Source organism: Sus scrofa, chromosome 2 (assembly GCF_000003025.6).
Source record: "Sus scrofa isolate TJ Tabasco breed Duroc chromosome 2, Sscrofa11.1, whole genome shotgun sequence".
In the NCBI taxonomy this organism is placed as follows: domain Eukaryota; kingdom Metazoa; phylum Chordata; class Mammalia; order Artiodactyla; family Suidae; genus Sus; species Sus scrofa.
This window is the reverse complement of record NC_010444.4, coordinates 140,123,015-140,129,216: the sequence shown is the minus strand read 5'-3', so window position 1 is coordinate 140,129,216 and position 6,202 is coordinate 140,123,015.

The window sequence follows — 6,202 nt, the reverse complement described above, 5'->3', positions numbered from 1 at the left end:
AGGATAATGTGATCATGTAAAGGACACCATAAATCAACAAAAATTTACAAGATGTGATGTTCTGTGGGACAGCTGCCCCAGCCTTTCTTCAAATTGGTTTCATGAGAAAATGGACTGTTTTAGATTAAAAGAGATGTAAGATACGTAATCAGAATCAATACTTGTTTCTAGATTGAGCCCTCATTTAGGCAGACAAACTGCAACGGACATTTTTGAGACACCTGAGAAGATTGGAATCTAGACTGAGTATTAGATGAGATGAAAACATAATATCTTGGAAGGTAAAGATTAACTGAAAAAAATGTTACAAAGCAATATGTAAAGTGTGATCTCACTTTGATAAAGAAGTACCTGGAGTTCGTCTGCGTTTACTTTGTATAAGAGATGGTGATACTGCTGTACAGCTGATCATAGTGATAGCAGAAAGTACCTGTATGTGTGGAATGAGATGCAGAAGGATGCCTGCTCAAGTGTTATTATATAATCTCTGGATGGCTGAATGGTGGAATACGCTTTTAATTTTTGTACAGCTTGGTTTTTTGTTGGTTTTTTTTTTTTTTTTGGTGTATCTGTTGTTTTTTAATTTTCGTATAGCTGTATTTACACTTTTTTACAGTGTGCATGTTACTGCTTTTGTCTTTTTTTTTTAACTTTTAAAAAGATAAATATCTTAATGGTCGTCAATATTAAAAGGGTTGGCAACACTTCTTTCTCTCTCTTTTTTTTTTTCCCTTCCTGTGGCTGCACCCACAGCATGCAGAAATTCCTCGGCCAGGAGTTCTGTCATGGCTCAGTGGAAACGAATCTGACTAGTATCCATGGGGACACAGGTTCGATCCCTGGCCTCGCTCAGTGGGATGAGGATCCAGCTTTGCCGTCAGATGTGGTGTAGATCGCAGATGCGGCTTGGATCCAACATTGCTGTGCCTCTGGCATAGGCTGTAGCTACAGCTCCAATTCGACCCCTAGCCTGGGAACTTCCACATGCTATGGATGCAGCCCTAAAAAGACAAAAACAAAAAAGAAAAGAAATTCCTGAGCCAGGGACTAAACCCTTGCCAGCAGCCACCTGAGCCATTGCAGTGACAAGGCTAGATCCTTAACCTGCTGTACCACAAGAGAATTCTAACACTTCCTTATTAATAGACTATCTTTAAACTCTCTAGATCAAGATGTTTTGCAAGTTCTCAGTCCTGGTGTTTATCTAAGTTTTTGGACATATTCCTCCTGGAACTGGTGTGCTCACAGTCTTCCTTCCTTCCTTCCTTCCTTTCTTCTTTTTTGCCTTTTACGGCTGCACTCACAGCATACGGAAGTTCATAAGCTAGGGGTCAAATTGGAGCCACAGCTGCCAGCCTACACCACAGCCACAGCAACAAGGGATTCAAGCCACATTTGCAACCTACACCACAGCTCACAGCAATGCTGGGTCCTTAATCCACTGAGTAAGGCCAGGGATTGAACCTGAGTCCTCATGGATACTAGTTGGGTTCGTTACCACTGAGCCACCATGGGAACTCCAGCTCACTCTGTTTCAAAACACCTTCAGCATCAGTGTTGGAAAATGTAAAATCTTAAAAACAAAGAAATAATGGATGACCATATTTTGAGGAATGGCCAAGAACATACAGGAAACGACAATGTTTTTGTTATTTCCAGCACAAGAGCCGCCTCTTATGTAGAAAAGAGGTAGCATTGTGCATGCAGAGAAGGTCTATACTGGAAGTCAGCTTCAGTCTCCAGACCTGACATTTGATTTTTTTTTAAGTGGAAGAGAGGAGTTCCCACTGTGGTGTAGTGGGGTAGGAATCCTACTGCAAAGTGGTCAAGTCACTGTGGAGTTGTGGGTTCAACCTCCTGCCCAGCAGTGGATTAAAGGATCTGGTGTTGCCACAGCTGCAACCTAGGTCACAGCTTCTGCTCAGATTCAGTCCCTGACCCTGGAACTTCCATATGCTGCAGGTATAGCCATTAAAAAAAAAAAAAAAAAAAAAATGGAGGAGGAATTCCCTGGTGGCCTAGGGTTTAAGGATCTGGCATTTTCACTGCTGTTGCTTTTGGGTCACTGCTATGCTTTGAAAGTGTCATAGATACTTTTGTGTTGCAGTTCCTGTCGTGGTGCAGTGGTTAACGAATCCGACTAGGAACCATGAGGTTGCTGGTTCGATCTCTGGTCTTGCTCAGTGGGTCAAGGAGCTGGTGTTGCTGTGAGCTGTGGTGTGGGTTGCATACATGGCTTGGATCTGGTGGACCAGTGGCTACAGCTCTGATTAGACCCCTAGCCTGGGAACCTCCATATGCCGCAGGAGCTGCTCAAGAAAACACGTGCGCACACACACAAAAAGATACTTTTGTGAAGCACTTTCCCATCTCAGAAATACTACCACTTCTCTCTTGTAGTTAACTCTATGTAAGTACTATTTAGAGGATTTCCTGTTGTGGGTCAGTGGGTTAAAAATCTTCTAGTATCTACGAGGATGCCGATTCGATCCCTGGCCTTGCTCGGTGGGTTAAGGGATCCGGCATTGCCCCACGAGCTACAGTGTAGGTCACAGACATACCTCAGATCTGGTGTTGCTGTGGCTGTGGTGCAGGCCAGCAGCTGCAGCTCCAATTAGACCCCTAGCCCGGGAACTTCCACATGCCCTGGGTGTGGCCCTAAAAGGCCAAAAAAGAAAAGAGAAAAAGAGAACTATTTAGGAATTCTCTTGCGGCAAGGCGGTTTGGGGATCCGGCATTGTCACTGCAACAGCTCTGGTCACTGCTATGGTGTGGGTTCAATCCCCGGCCCAGGAATTTCCCTCATGCTGTGGGCATGGCCAAAAAACAAATAAAAAACTAAGTTTAGATTTTTTGTTCAGAGGTGGCTCGGTTCTTCTTTGTCTGCTACTTCTTTGTTTTCAGGTGCTTTTCTTGGGTCCTTCATTTTGTGAGTCCCCTGACTCATAACATTCACTTTGCTAACTTTACACCTTTAATTTAAGATCCATAATTACTTTCCAAAGTTAATTCCATCTCAAAAAGTGCTTGGCGTATGAGCCTTTAACAGGGAAGTTGACTTCTAAAGTAGAGTCCAGTGATTTCTGGCAATTGCAGATAAAGATTGCAAGGGAAATAGCTTTCTCCCACCTCACAGAAAGACATGACCAAAAAAAAAAATCGTTGTAGAAGAGTCAAACATAGCTTTCCTATTAAATTAATTAGACCCTTTATTCCATCGGAAAGGGGAGACGACTAAATAATATAATGTTCTGTTTCTTTCCTGTTTACTTCCAAAGTGACCCAGAAAGTTCTCTTCCCCCCATCCAAGTCAAGGGCTGATGACACTGCTGTGATTGATGCCTTTTGTTCCCAGACCAAATTGTTTTTTATAGCTCACCCCCTGCCAGCACTTTCCAAAGTGCCACTGCCATCAGCTCCAGAGGGAGCCCCTTCCTCAGGCTTCCTGACCAGCAGCTGCACTGTGATGGCAGGAGGATGCCGATTCGATCCCTGGCCTTGCTCGGTGGGTTAAGGGATCCGGCATTGCCCCACGAGCTACAGTGTAGGTCACAGACATACCTCAGATCTGGTGTTGCTGTGGCTGTGGTGCAGGCCAGCAGCTGCAGCTCCAATTAGACCCCTAGCCCGGGAACTTCCACATGCCCTGGGTGTGGCCCTAAAAGGCCAAAAAAGAAAAGAGAAAAAGAGAACTATTTAGGAATTCTCTTGCGGCAAGGCGGTTTGGGGATCCGGCATTGTCACTGCAACAGCTCTGGTCACTGCTATGGTGTGGGTTCAATCCCTGGCCCAGGAATTTCCCTCATGCTGTGGGCATGGCCAAAAAACAAATAAAAAACTAAGTTTAGATTTTTTGTTCAGAGGTGGCTCGGTTCTTCTTTGTCTGCTACTTCTTTGTTTTCAGGTGCTTTTCTTGGGTCCTTCATTTTGTGAGTCCCCTGACTCATAACATTCACTTTGCTAACTTTACACCTTTAATTTAAGATCCATAATTACTTTCCAAAGTTAATTCCATCTCAAAAACTGCTTGGCGTATGAGCCTTTAACAGGGAAGTTGACTTCTAAAGTAGAGTCCAGTGATTTCTGGCAATTGCAGATAAAGATTGCAAGGGAAATAGCTTTCTCCCACCTCACAGAAAGACATGACCAAAAAAAAAATCGTTGTAGAAGAGTCAAACATAGCTTTCCTATTAAATTAATTAGACCCTTTATTCCATCGGAAAGGGGAGACGACTAAATAATATAATGTTCTGTTTCTTTCCTGTTTACTTCCAAAGTGACCCAGAAAGTTCTCTTCCCCCCATCCAAGTCAAGGGCTGATGACACTGCTGTGATTGATGCCTTTTGTTCCCAGACCAAATTGTTTTTTATAGCTCACCCCCTGCCAGCACTTTCCAAAGTGCCACTGCCATCAGCTCCAGAGGGAGCCCCTTCCTCAGGCTTCCTGACCAGCAGCTGCACTGTGATGGCAGGGAGCTTGGAATGGGAGGAGAAAGCAGCTTGCAGACAAATGGGCAGCTAATCCGAACAACAGCCCATCACTAGAACCATAAAAAATTCCTCCTCCCCCCGCCACTTGCCTCATCTGCATTTCTTGGCTGAGGTGCCGATGGAATGCTCCTTGGAAAAGTTATGGCTTCACATGGTCTATCAAGGTAACCTCACATTTCTCCCCACCCTTTTTTCCTTTCTCAAAACAATTCTGCTTAGTTAGCCCAATATTGTTAAATCACTACAGACCTTACAGACAGTAAAAGCACATTAAGGGAATGTTATGAACGACTTTATGCTAATAAATTGTGACAAATTAGATGAAATAGAGTTCTTTAAAGACACAACTGCGAACAATGTGTCAACATAAACCACAATTTCTGGATTCTTCTTTAAACATCATTGTTCTTAACATGATCTTAACATTATTTTTAACAATTTCTTAATATCTTCTTAACAACATGATCTTCCTAATATCATTATTTGCATCTCTCAGTGTCCAGCTTTTTAATTTTGAAGCAGCGCTACTGAACTTACTTAGCATTCTCAACCATTCTATTAAGATCTGGTTACTACTTGACAGAACTCTGTAAATCAACTATAGTGGAAAAAATAAAAATCATTTTTAAAAAAAGATCTGCACATGTTTTCTAATGCTGGGATAGAGGAGGTTAAGCTATTTTATAAGAATAAGCATCTTGGGGGTTAGTAAATCTTATCTGGTCTTATTTTAATCAGGTTATAAAATCCTAATCCTTCTGGGTGGCCTTTATGTTGGGGCCAGAAAGACAGCCTCTCTGGTCTTTATCTAGTGTTCCTAGTCCTTGCCAATGTGAGAACTTTTCAAAGAGCCTTTAACATATATATGTGGTTAGAGCCTCTTGCACCATAAAATGATTAGACACGGACAAATATAAAACAATCAGTATACAATGAGGTTGAAGCTTTGGAAACAAGCACATCCTTTTCAGTAGTGCTTGCTTTTTTATAATGTGTCATTTAGCAAATGGACTGTGAAGAATTAGTCATGCCCAACTTCTGACCATCTGATGACTGGCTACAGACTAAACACCCCAGATGAAAATTTTTAGACTTTTCAGCTTCAATCTTTAAAAGTTCAATTAAAATGCTATCTCTACTAGGATCCCCAAATTTTAGAATGACTTGTTTGCTCCTTTCAGAGATACAAGTTCAATACATAAGTAGCAAACCACTATGAGTTCCTTCTTGCCTCTCAGGGATGGTTTGAGAAAATGGAATATTTGAAACCATCTTTATCTTTGTGGTGAGAAGCACAATACACTAAATTAAGTCAAAATGTAATATTGTTAGGCCAACTGATGAAATCACATTGTCAACATTCCCTTTTCTTTTGCTAATACGTAGGACCCAGCCTGAACACACTATTGTGTGTAGGAAGCCAGACCCTTTGTCTAGCTTCCTGTAGGTCTGGGTGCCCTCAACTCTTCAGTCCTCAGCTCTTGAGCGTTTACCTTGGTCTGAGGCCTGACCCTTCGCCCTTTGAGTTGGCTTTTCACTGGCTTCCATGCTCTTGCATCTTCTTAGGATATTTTTCTTCCTTTTCACAGCTGTTATTTTAGAAGTCACTTCATCTTTTTTTTTTTTTTTTTTTCTTTTCTTTTCTTTTTAGGTCCACAACTGTGGCATATGGAAGTTCCCTGGGTAGGGGTGGAATTGGAATTGCAGCTGC